Genomic DNA, 13821 nt, shown 5'->3' on the forward strand with positions numbered 1-13821 from the left:
TATAAAAGTGCCGTTTCCTTCCGGTGGTTCCCCTTGAGAATACCTTCTCTGCTCTTTGTCCACCTTCCGAATTTGCCTGTGTCCTGTAGACCACATACAAAAACACACACACAAGCGCGCTAGGATCGTTGGGTACGATGAAAAACTTTTCCGGTGCTTTTTTCTAGCAACTCTCTGTTCATTAGAATTTTAAACATAATTTATTTCTCGCTTCCAACAACGAGAACCTTCATTAGATATTCTAGACAAGCATCCTCGAGTCCCTCTCCTTACGCCTCCCATGGCTCCCTTCTTCTTCTGGCTCTACGCTTGCCACTAGTGGCTTGGCAACGGTTTGGCAGCCAAAGTTTGCTTTTCTGGCACTGACGCCACAGAAGACATAAAATCCCCCGAGCTTCCTGAGCGCCTTTTTCCAATTTCCTCGGTCGAACGGACGAACGGATAAATCCATCCGCTGGAAAAGAAACATGCACAGCTCGGCGGCCATCGTTCCGGTGGACGGGAAAATGGCAAGCCACCGGGGCAACTGCCCGTGGCGTAAGCTTATTCACTGGAAAAACAGGGTCCCACAAGATAAAATGACTTCGAGCGTCGCCGACCCCAAGCGACCTGAGGATCCGCCATCCGTTATCTAACCAAGATAAAGTGGTGTTCTCGATTTAGCTTGCATAAGGGGTGGTGCGATTGCCCACTGGTGATAGCATTAGTAGAGAGATTGAGTGAAAAAAAACGAATGAATCCGTTGAGGAAAAACCAACACTTCCTATTCGACTATAACTGGTATAATATTTGTCCGTTCGAATCATGCTCAATGGCAGAGGATAAATCACGCCTGGGCAGCTCATTGATCTACTAGATTGGTACGCTACTTTCTTTTTTATTGCTTTATATAATTTCAGAAAAAGAGTATTGCCAGTTTCAACTCAAGTTTGTTGTAAATATGCATGTTAAGTGCATAATTTCTTGTATGGTTAAAAATGTCAAGTATCCTAAATGATTCATACATCATTCGAAGTTCAGGAAAGTTTCATAAATCTCTAAAGCTGCATGGATTTGTCAACTAACCAAGCAAGATAAGAAGGCTTCAATTTTTAAATCCTCTAACTTGGAGTAATCCATATGTGGAGACACGAATGGATGGCAAATCTTTATAAAACTGAAGTGATTCATAAAAAATTGATCAAACATTGAAGAGCCTTCATTCAGATTTGTGACTCCCGATCTGACTTACCCAAGGCTAATTCGATATTTTCTATACTGATATAATTGGTTAGCATATCAGGAAGCAATGTAACAAAAATATTTTAGTACATTTCCTCGTTTTTCATGTAGATTAATACACAAGTATATAATGGTTTTTACATTAGAAATATCCACGCTGAGAAATTTGCCGTATCATTAAAGCACAAACGATTGTAATTAAAATTGAAAACAAACTAAAACAAACGCCCCAGTAAACGCGTCCGTCAGCACACTTTGCTGTCGCATTATCCCCGTGAGTTCAAACATTGCGAGTATCTGTATCATTTATCATAATTACGCTAAATCGTGAGGATTTAAAAATTGCTCCCATCCGGCAGAACCCGTTCCCGTAACGGTACCTGCTTCCTTACGCGGCAATGTTCCTTTCGGTTCTAATTTCACATGGTGCCCACGCACCCTTACCCAGCCCAAGGGCGGTCGGGAGAAAAACACGTTCGGGAGAAAAAATATTGCGCAAATAATTAAGGAAAATAAATGAAAATTTCTCTGACATGTTTCTGATACCGCCACCACCCGCTTCTTTTCCGTCGTGGGCCAGCGAGTTTGGTCCCGGGCCTGCAAGGGCTTTCTTTTCCCCCACCCCTGCCCCTGTGCAACCCCACGGCGGTGTGATGTGTTGGCAGAATTCGCAGCATAAAAGAACTCTGGCCCAACTACACGTTGGATACGGCTGCAAACATAATCCGACACAGAGCAGAGAAGCGACCCTCGCACGACGCCAAGGGTTGGTTTTCCCGCTGGTTCGCTGGAATGAGTGGGTCGATATGCGGCCGGCAAGGCACCAACTGTGGCCCCCTTTACCCGGGGCAACCGACCGAACTGGGGAATGCAAAGCAGTCATAATAAGGATCCTAAAACTTTTACCATCGCGCTCAAAGCGAAGGCGAATGTATGCCGGGGCTTTGTTGTTTCCCGCGCGTGTTCCGGCGCACGGTGGGAGGCAAAGGGTTTCGCATTAGGAAGGTTGTGCTTAGGCAGGCTGGGGCCCGGCCTACGACGGTCGGTTTTGCGCACGAAACGGTCGTCGGACGCTGTGGCCATTCGCCTCATGTTTATGTTGTTTGCCAAAACCTTTTTCAAAAATCCTTCCATGGCCGCGTTGAGATTCGCTGCTGGCGTTTGCATGTCAGCCCCTTTTTTCACCCCTCCTCCCTGAGTGAATCCCAGAAGGATCTAAGGACGCAGTTGGAAGAGGCCGCGATGTTACTGCAAATTATCCGAACGATATAAAAGAAACTTTTTCTGAACCCTTTTTTCCACCCACTTTTTTATGCCGTGGAGCACTGATGTGGATATCGTCTGTTACTCCGTTTCCTGCACCTCTTCTCTCGTCCCACCCGCTCATAAAGTTGGCTTGGTAAGGGAGTTTTTTGCCCTCCGAACGGTATTTTTCCTAAACCTGCCTTTACACCGCCTGACAGGCAAATATCATGAACATGCCAAGAACGGCTCGGCACCCTTTTGGGAAGGCCACCTCCCACGCGCACGGGGTGTGAGAAGCTGCCATTTGGAGTTTGTGGGATCTCCCGGTGTTACCAATCGGCATCTTTCAGCCGGAGAGTGGTGCGGTGGTTCGGGGTTGGCTCATTTTCTAACCCAAACAATGTCCGGCCAACCGGAGAACCCGATGTACAGATAGCGGACAATTTATGCAAATCATTTCCGCCTTTCGGGTTTCGCGCCTCGCGGGCGGAGCCGAAATAATAAGGCCGCTTTACGACGCGCGTGTCCGTTGCGAGGAGAAAAGGAAAATTACCTTTTAATGCGAAGGTTTTTGTAAATGTAAAATGTTTTCGGGAGAAGATTGTTCAGTGGGACATTGTCTGTGCATAACGGTTGAAACGAGATGGACAATGTTTATTTTATTTTGATTGTTCATTGCTTTTTAAAACATACAGTTTTCGTTTCGGGAAAATGAAAAACCCATTCTTTGTCAATCAAATTAAGTTCCATGAAATGCCAAATTTTTCACTTACGTTAAAAACATGTTTGTACAATGCTGTTTTACCATAAATGTTCTGATAGTACCTACGCGTTGTAAGTTGTTGTTGTGTAAAACTATTTCTTAGAATCAACTCATACGCGTTTTAATTAACGGAATTTCCAACGTTTGAAATACCTGAATTGCAATCGTTGTTTCTGGTTTCGATTTCCACGGTATTTAGATTCGTTTCCACGGAACAATTTTCCATCGGACCAGTTCACGGGAATAGATGTTTTTACTTTCAGTATTTATTTTACAATTCCCGAATGAATGAATGTGGATCTTGTGTTGTTCAATCCCACCGACAGCGCTCCGTAACGAATGCCGATGCCGGGTATCATGTCCGGTACATTTCCACGAAGTTTATGTTGATCCGACCTGGCTGGACCGGTGACCCCGACGCCATCGCGTTGTGCGTTCGTCCCAGCGATCAGGCCAAAACCGGCACGTCACTGGAAAATGCCTCCAAACGCTCGCGCTCTAGCTGGCTGGCCCGTTAATAAAACAACGAAAACAAACCACCATCAATTGCACATTGTCGATGATCGTTCCGTTTTTCGCCGACAACCGGGTCGGGCTTTTCCCAGCCTTCGCGCAGCGCTTGGGAGAATGGACAACATTTTTCGTTGATCGAGTCTTTGTTTGTTTTTTTGTATTTCCGACGATCGAAGGACGGGAGAGACCACCGTTGCTGGCGTTGGAGCCATCCGGCAGCGAACCGGAAACGCTCGATTAAAAAGCAAAACACAACCACTCTAGGTGAAGGACACACCCGATGCCCCGGCAGGCCCGTGATGGAAATGTGTTTGCTTTCTATTTAATTTTATTTTATTCATTCGCAGTCATTTTATTTATGAAGCTCCACGTCCACTTCCACAGATGGCTTTGCCGTAATGCACCGTGCAGTTTTCGGACGGAGGGCTATTATTTAATGCTTGTCCGGTCATTTTCGGCAGGCGCTGACCTATCGGTTGATCGTCTGGACGGAATTATTTCGGAAACAATTAACATTTTCTCCTCAAACGGTACCGTAAGGGTGATGAAATTAAAGCCAACCCCCAGGCGTTGGGAAACAATTAATTGAAGGATAAATTTAGTTTATCATATTTAATCTGTTTACTAACCATCTTACTATGCTTAATGTTTGTTTCATTGTACAGAGAATTTTTCTGCTAGTCAATCCCTAGTTCCATAAAATATCCTTGTCTTTACAGTATACCATCTTTATACATTGTAGAAAAAACTTGCTACCAAATGGAACAATTTTTATCATTCAGCAAAGTCCCTTAAGTTTGAAGGAAACACAAAAATCCATCCACGACCAACGTTACGTGAATGTTGAGGAAATAGATACGTATATTGCTGCACGATACGAAGTGCCATTAGGTTCGCGAGCTATCTCGCAGACATTGTGCACTTCTGGCGCCCGCTTCGCATCAACTCTCCCACTCCTCTGGCCTCAAAAATGGATACTTTCTTTCGGTATCACTTGGCAAAAAGGGGTAAAAAACCGGACCGGGGCTAATAAAAGGGAAAAGCCTTCTGGCATGCTGTGGATTGTCGCTTTTTCAATGGTTCTTGTTTTTTTCCGAAACCCGCGCCATGTTAAAGAGCCCGGGAAGAACATAAGAGTGCATTTTTCGCGCACAGTAGCTCCGTGGGTCTCGCTGGTGCTGCTTCCGCTTCCTGCTGCTACTCGAAGGTGCATCTGCACTTTGCTTCAAGTGTACCCGAGCGCACGTGAAATCCGTCGTTTTCGGGAGCGACCGGTTTTTTGTCCTGCTACACAACCCGCTCATCGATTGCCGGAGGGGATTGGGCACGAATGGCCTACAAGATGGATCGATCGGCAATACACAAAAAAAAAAAAAAAACAGGGAAAGCCGGTAGATTTTCCGCCTGCAAATGCACCCGACTGGCGTTGGCCGTCTCCAACGGTCTTGCATTCGGTGGTCGATGAGTTGCGATGCAACGCACAAAAATATGCCCCTTTAGATTAATGCGTCCCGGAGCAATGGCGCGAAGGGTTCGCCGTTTTGGGGCGTTTCGTGCGTTTCGACGTTCGTCCAAGATAAAGCGGAGAAGACCGTGAGCGAGGCGTATCTAAACGCCGCGAATTCGATTAAAAGCGAACGTGCACATTCCATCCAAAAAGAAAGGACATACGGCTGCTGCAAATCCTGATAGCCCAAGCGCGTTCTTTCGCGATTCTTGTTGGTGGCAGACGGAGGGTTTTATGGTTCCGCTGTTTTTTTTTTTTTGACATGCAAGACATGCATCGGATGCATGCATATGCATCAGTGTGACTTCTGTCCGATGTTGCTGTTCGCGTTATTTTAGGAGTTTCATACAAATATTTTAGTATTTTCAAATTAGAAAAAATAGTTAATTTTGCAAACCTCTGCCACTCAGGAGCTAAGTTAGTAAGATTAAAGACTAAGAGACTCAATTAAAATGTTTGGTAAATTTCAAGACAGATTTAAATAAGAATACCCACTTATATCTGTTTTCAAAATATTTGTTAATATCCAACGTTGAAAACAAAGTCTGGAATAAATTTTAGAAAAGAAAATTATTCCACGAAGAACACGTAAATTTCTCCTCGGTGGATAAGACTGAAGGTGCGTCGGACATTTTCTTCGTTTTTTTTTGTCGCCAGCAAAATACATTGCGCACCATTTCAAGAAAAAATCAAATCAACGAAGAAGGCTTGAAAAGACCTTTTTTCATCAGTGCACCAATGTGCAGCCGCATGTGCAACGGATATCTGGCCAAGGGTTCCCCCGGTGAAAGATGGAAGAGCCAAACGGGCACAAAAAAAAGAAGCCCCTAAATTCCCGTTTCCTTGTTGAGTGCACTTTTGCATTTCGCGTTTCGCGCGGACAAGGCAAACGCGAACGTCATTCGTTGTTTCGCGTTTCGTTTTAGTGCCTTGCAATGCATCGAAACAAGGTGGAAAACGGTAGTTGCGGAAGGGTGCAGGAAGCGTGACGCGGTGTGAAGATAAAAGCCTACCTAACGATCGGTTGACACACTCGCACACGCACGCACAGTCCTAGGTAAGTGCGCAGGCATATGAAGGCCTCGGTAGGCGAGCACACATCCATGCAGAGTGCGGCAGCATAAAATCAGGACTTTCCACTGATGACTGCTTCATCAGCGCACCACCAGCCCGCACCTGACCCCCGCGGCTCCCCCTCCCCTTTGGCCACAAGCCGTCAAATTGCAGCGAGTGAACCTAGCGGACAGATTGCACCTTTTTCCGCCGCGAACGCGGAAACCCGCGAAACGAGCACAAAGCGCACGGCGAAAGAAACCGGAAAAAAGTGCACACGCACACCGCGCACTTCCACGCGACCATATCCGCTTCCCTTCCGCCGGGCTCGTGCGCTCGCTTTAATCGAGGGAAGGATTATTTTCCCCCATCTTTCTGTCCCCGGTGGGGTTTTTCCCCCTTTGTGACGAGGCATTTCCCGGTTTTTCTTGACCAACGGTCCCGCTCGACGCGTTTCTTCGACGTTCGCAATGCACGGGGAATGTTGCACTCGACGCATCGCTGCATCCGTGCGCGCTCGAAGCCAACGTTCGCGGTTGCTTGCACTGATTCCGGTCTTTGCCATCGCGAAGGAAACGGACGGCGTCGACGCCTTGACGGAGAAATTATTCCAATTGAACATGCACGTTCCTGCTGTCCATGGGAAACCTTGTCTTTGGGAGGGCTTTAAATGACAAAGAGTGATGCCTTTTCTGATGGACAGGAATAGACTAATTGTAGCAGACATCATTTACGTTTCGAGGCTGGTGATTGCAGTTTTATTGTCTTACAAGAAATGTTTGGAAACTGGACGATAGTCAAGTGAAAATCTTAAAGCACATTTTAAGAAATTATTGGAAATTAATTCTGTTAGCAAACTCTTGGCGAATGTTTGCTCTACAGTAGCTTTATTATAGAACAAAACAACCGTTAAAAGAACGGTTGTATCCCATGTCGCAACGGACAAAGAAAAGTGGAAAAGTTTTACTGCTTCCAGCTTCCACTAACATGTATTTGTTACGCTTCCCTTAGCCTCCAACCCCGCCAGTAAGCATTCCTTGCTACTACCTTCCCTCAGCAAACCACTGCGGAAGCGATAAGAGTAACTAATTACTTCAATTATCTGCAACTATTGCCAGCACGAGTATGCCGTGGGCAGCAGAAATCCGGCAGGTTCTGGGTGACCACCGGGTGCCGTTGGACAGGATAAAAGGTGGTCGTCGTTACCGAGTGCTTCGTAGCACTGCCCGCAGATATTTTTCGAAAATTTATCGGTCCGCTTGTTTCTAGAGCTTTTGTTAGATTTTGTATGTTTTTCGTTCTTTTCTATCGCCCGGCTTGCTTTTGCATTACTGAGCTTGGGAGTAAAAACGTGGAATGGAACAGGTTCCCTGTTTGTGATAAGCAAACGACCCCCGGGTCGTGTTGGTATGGGGTTACGTTAATGGCTGAGGGTAGCGAATGAGGCTGGGCGAGCATTAAAGTGGTTACGAAAAAGTCCCGGAAAAAGTAGTTTAGAAACTTCCCATGAAGAAACAGAATTGATAAGTCCATGGTTTATACAACTGAAAGTTACTTAATTATTTGCACTAATCCGAAAACTAAAAAAGGTCACAAATTTAATACGTCAAAAAAAAAAGAATATGAACAGAATATGAACAAAACTTTGTCAGAATCTTTGCAGAAATTGTCAGAAGAACTGTGTCAGAATATGAACTAAACTTTTTTATTCAACTAAGAACAGAAATTTAAACTATGAGAATCTTTTTATAATTCACTTGAGAGAATAATTCATCCTCTAGCTTTAATTGTGCAATTAAATTCCGTCCAAACATACCCCAGAATTCATCCGGCTCACCTGCATCTGGTTAAAGCAGGTATTGATTTTCAATCGACATCCAACGACGAAACCCTCCGCCATCCGTTTTCCACTACCGTTTCCCCCCCACTGTGACCTTTCGCTTTCTCCTACCCAGAAAACGAAAAAGAAACGCACGAAACCCAAGAAGAGCGGAAAACGCGCGCGCGCCCGTGTCGACGCGACTTGAAGGAAAATAAAGAAACGAGTCCCTTATCAGGTGTTGCAGCGCGCCATTCTTCGGTTTCCGGTGATGCCCGAAATGAATAAATATTTGCCATCAATAAAATCAATAATTATCGTCCCGCTGGAAACATGTGTCGCTTACTTTGGCGCGCTGCTTTCGGGCCGCACTAACACGCGCCCTCCGTGTGTATGTCGTGGTACGTTGTTTATGTACCGGGAAGACGAGGTCCAAGGGATGGTTGGTTCTTTTTATCGTCCTTTTGGGAATGGAGCTCGTCTATTTGCAGACTGGCGAGGAAGTTGGAGTTTGCAAATAGAATCCTAAACAACGGGAAAACGCTATCGTGGGGCAATTGACAATTATTCACACATTCAGTCGTTCATTCGTTCACGGGTAGTTTTTCCCTTACAACTGAAATAATGAGCTGTTTCACTTCCGGTGCTTAGGATTTCGTAAAATATTTTCACCCCATTCTTAGTCCCTAAGCAGAAAGGAAAAACTCTCCCACCAAAACGGGTCGCCATTTCCACAGGATGGTAAAGGAGGCATTGACAAATATGGTGGCTTGCGAGCAGGTGCGCACTAAGTCCTTAAAACTACACCAACACATGCGTGCTGGGTGTCTTGTGTTCGTGAGCGCACCACGCGAACACGAAGAAATGCCGAACGAAATATTTGTGTGGAACATAAAAGTGTGCGTTGGTGTTGAACATAAATAGAAATAAAGTTTTACGAGTTCGAAAACAAAAAAATCTTGCTCCCGCTGGAATGGGAAAGGCACAAGATAAATTCCTCGCCAGTGAAGCAATGGATCCGGGAGAGAACTCATTTGACGCACACGAGCGCACGAAAGGACGGACTCCGCCATCATCCCGGAAAGCTGGAGGGAAAACACAATCATCTCACCCTTTCCCGGTTATGTACAGCATCACCGACCGGTCGCCATGCAACCCCCGCGTAACCCTCATAAAATCATGGCCGGGATTTTCTCCCGTGCAGACAGGCACACACACGCACACAATTGTAAACACAGCAACTGGCCTGCCAACGGGAGGTGTGCATTTTCGCGAGCTGCGCGGGGAAGCGGCCATAGTTCCTTTTTTCCCTTTTATTAACCAGAACTGCTGCCGCTAACTACTGACGCAAAAGCCACCACCACCGCACACGACCGCTTCCTCCCTCCCTCTGAAAGCACGAGTAGTGACGGGAAAAATGGGAAAACGGAGGGAAAAACCCGAACCACGCTTCTCTCGCCTCCGGTCGGTCGTCTTTTTTCTAACCAATTCCAGCGTGCGCAATGTAGGTGGAGCTTAAAAATTCTCCTTTTTTCTCGCTTTTCCACCCGTTTCGTTGTTTTTCTAACCAATTCGGCCATGTTTCTTTTTTTGCCCATTTTTTCGGCCCGGACGTGCGTCCCGTTCGCCACGACGGAAGCGGTTCGCTTTTTCTTTCCCTCGCTCGGTGCCTTGTTGGTGTCGTTGGTTGTTCGCTGGCCATGTTCCATTTACCTGCCTTGGCGCCGCTAGCGCCCAGTGGGATGAGTTTGGGGTTGGGATTTCTTTTTTCATCGGCATTTTCATTTTCTTTTACCTTTTATGTATTCTTTTTTTCTATCCACGGGAGGAATTTTGCCTTTCCTCCCGTTTGCTGGTTTTTGTTTTGCAATGTTTTGAAACGGTCTTTTTTGTTTGGTAAAACAAAATTTCAGCTCCACTCACCACTGCGGGGGAGTTTTTCGCACCGCTTTCCCGTTTGGCGGTAAAATTGGGCATCGCGATGATGGATGGCTCGCTCGGAGCGCGAGTGGAGAGTTTTCATCGCTTAGATTAACATTATGTAAAAACGGAATATGGAAACTATCCTATTTCGAACGCTTTCCTAAACGAGCGTCTAACGAACACTATCGAAATGGGTTTCAGTAGTGTGCTTGTTTGATAAATCGCGTACATGCTCGAGAGCAAGTGGTAGTCGGTGGAGAATATGTATATATAGAAGATCAACAACCAACTAGGTTTGGCTAGTTACTAGTCTATAAACCAGCAACCAACATTTACCACATTGCCGTCTGCCCACATCGCTCTTCAGCGTGACTATGGGACATTTTTCCTCTTGCTCCTACGTCTTGGACAAATTCAATCAATTTTCAAATGAGTTAAATCCAAAATGTTAAACATGAGTATCAAGATTAAAAATTGTAAACTTAAATAGGCGTTCCTTTTCGTTATTGAAAAATGAGCGTGCTTAGTCAAGAATCTAAGTTGTAAGTAAATTTCTAAATTAAATTGTTATAAGCTTCGAGGGTCTAGCATACTAAATTTGAATATCTTTATCATTTTGACCGAGTGACGAAACTTATTCCCACGTTGCTATGTAATCTAAACGTGTTTATTCGTCTGACTTTCATTCTACACTTCTCTTCGCCTTCGACTCGGTAATTTCCGTACATACCAGGCAACTAAATAGAAGTTAACCAAGCATAATGTTAGAGCAAGGGACTTTTGTTTTGAAGCAAAAACGGACGTTAGTGTATATTCCACACACGCGTCGCTCCAATTAAAATGAATAAGCCTTGCTGAACAACATTTTGCTGGAGAATAAAGATCTATCGCGCCCAGCGATGCGTAAAATGCACGAGATTTGGTGTGATATTTCCGTGACATATTCTTCACATCGATAGCTATCGATGGAGCATGACACAGGGAGACTCCGATCGACAAGTGCTCTTGTAATTAATGATATTGCATGGACGAGCGATCATCAGCACCGTTGTTGCCATCTTTTTGCCTTTTCCTATGACAAGTTTTTTAGTATGTTACATTAAAGAATATAGAATCAATCTACATTTTATAATAGAATTTAAAGAATAGGAAAACAAAATGGTATACATATTGGTATAGGAGAATTAGAATAAGAATAATTTAGTACCGGTCTTTTCAGGTCAAATGGATTTGTTTTTTTCTTGGGGCAATATTCTTCAAAATGATAGCTAAGATGAGTAAATCATAATTTTTTTGACACTATTATTAGCAATTGTAAATTTTACAGTCAATGTTTATATCGAAACAAAATAAAATCACATTTCATTGCGCTTAAAAACCGGTGGTTAGACAGTAACAATGGTTTGAAAAGAAGGAGCAAACATTGAAAAAAAGATGTTATTCATATCATTTCAATTGATTGTTGTAAGTAATAAGGTGTGTAAGGCTCCAGCAAAGGTCCTTCAATCGCTTCCTTCCTTCACTCGCTCGTCCCAACGTTTGACGCCATAATAAAGGAAGCTGGAAAAAGGATTGCTCGACGAAAGCTTATGTTTCGGCTGCTATCCGATAGAGAACGCTCGCGTTGCCCGGAACGTGTCAGCCGCACGAGTCGACGAATCCTTGTGAAAACCAGTCGCTCTGCGGTGCACCCATATATCCTCGCATCCCCCGAGCCAAAGGACTACGCTGTCTTAAACCATTTTTCCAGGGACGACGGTTTTTTTTTAACTCCCCATAACAAAAATACCGAGCTGACCCCCAGCTTCTGCCCGCACCGTAGCACACGCACCACGGTATTTTGACGGTGTCACCCTCGAAGAGAGAGAAAAACGGGTGAACCCGCACATAACCGTTTTCACTCACCCTACGCACGCACATAAACACGCGTGGGGTATATACCGAACCGTCCGAGGGGGTGAGAACTGGTTCTCCCCTCCCACCGTAGACACCCTCCAAGGCAGAAGACCCCTCACATCACGACCCCCCGAAAAACGAACAACAAAAACCTGGCCCACCCAGCTATCGCGCACCCAGGGTTTCGCGAGGGCTGATATGAACCTGGGAGAGCTGGGAAGAGAGCAAAAAAAGGACACCCAAAATAAAATGAAGGAAAAAAAATGCGTCGGCATTTTTCACCGCGCACATTTCACCCACCCACCCAACCCAACCGCGAGTACATAAGAACCGAAGAGTTCTGCCCGGCGGATAGTGGGTGGTGGCCGTGCACACACGCACACACGATCGGACGCACCGCAGGGCCGCGTGGCCGCGTGTGTTGGTGAGCGCGAAAACGCGGCACTTTCGGCGGCCATCGGTGGCCTGGCGCTGATGCTTCGCGATCCCTAAGAATCCCGAATGTGCGACGCGTCGCGAAAATCGAACGCGTCCATTGGAGTCCCGTGGAGTTGATTACTGCATTTTCATTTTTATAAGTTTTTCGGTGCGAAATTTTTTATTTGTCCTGCTGTGGTGTGTTTTAACAAACAAACTCTAATAAAAATGTCAACGAGTGAAAAATTCCATGGGAAATAAAGGAAGGAATCGCCCCAAGTCCGGTAAGTAGCGAAAGTGCCTTCTAGCGTGGGGTTTGCCGGTACCGAATCGGAGCCGAATTTCCTCCCCAGGGTGCCTTGTGAAAGTTTACGTTTTCCAGTGACATAAAATTACGTGTTAATGATAAGTTGCGTTTCAAGTGTTTCAAAATCTTACAACCTGTTTTTGAAAAGATCCTCCACCGCCAACGTGAGGCTTGGTTTAACGTGTTGCTCCATAATGCTGTCATTATTGTGGCGCACTTTTGCACGTGCTGAATTACGAGCCCGTCGGTGCATCCGGGGAAGGTCGTTGGTGCATGGTGGAAGAAAACCCGGAATAAAATGCCGAAAAATATATCATTATAAAAACGCATCCTTTCGCCCCTCTCGCTCTCCAGTGCCGGCTCAACAACCGTGCGCCAGAGGGAGACATCACCATCTCACGCGACCCACCGGAGGTGCGGAAAAGGGCGGGGAGAACAGAAAGCAATGTGTCGTATTATTTTTTTAATTATATATAATAATGGTCGCATAGCAAAAGCGACGAAAACAAGCAAAATACTATGCAGTATTATGGCCCGTTTGTAGGGTCTGATTTTTTGGCAATATGCACCATGATGAGCACCGGCACCCGGCCACGACACCTTCTTCCGCCCGAATGCGCCAACGAGCGCGTGGTTGACCTTTTTTTACTTCATGGCTTTGTTTTTCACCGTCTGATGGTTTATCAATGTGCTGTTTAAATTTTCACTCTCACCTACATTTTCGGAACATTTTGGTTTTATTTTACCACGTTCGCAATCCCCATCGCTCGCTCGCTATATAATGAGCAAATGCAGACACCGTGTTGCATCGCGTTGATTAACGATTCTTGTAGTTTTATTTTCGGTTATTTTCACTATTTTATTTGCACAATCAGCTGTTTTGGAGGTGTTGCTGCATTGGCCGGGAGATGTTTTGGGTTTCGCCGGTGAGAAAGTTACTTAGAATATTACGATTTATATTTTTGCTCGACAACAATGAATCTGTTCCTCGTTTTTTTTTTAAATTTTCTTTTATATTATTGAAAATGGGGAAAACTTAAACCATTATTTGTTTTGCTTCTCTGTTTTTGCTGTATGCCCAAACGATTTGCTAATGAGACAATACTGACCACCATCGCGGTTCAGATCAAACAAATCGTTCCATCCCCAAAAACCAA

This window comes from Anopheles coustani, chromosome 3, assembly GCF_943734705.1.
Source record: "Anopheles coustani chromosome 3, idAnoCousDA_361_x.2, whole genome shotgun sequence".
Lineage (NCBI taxonomy): Eukaryota > Metazoa > Arthropoda > Insecta > Diptera > Culicidae > Anopheles > Anopheles coustani.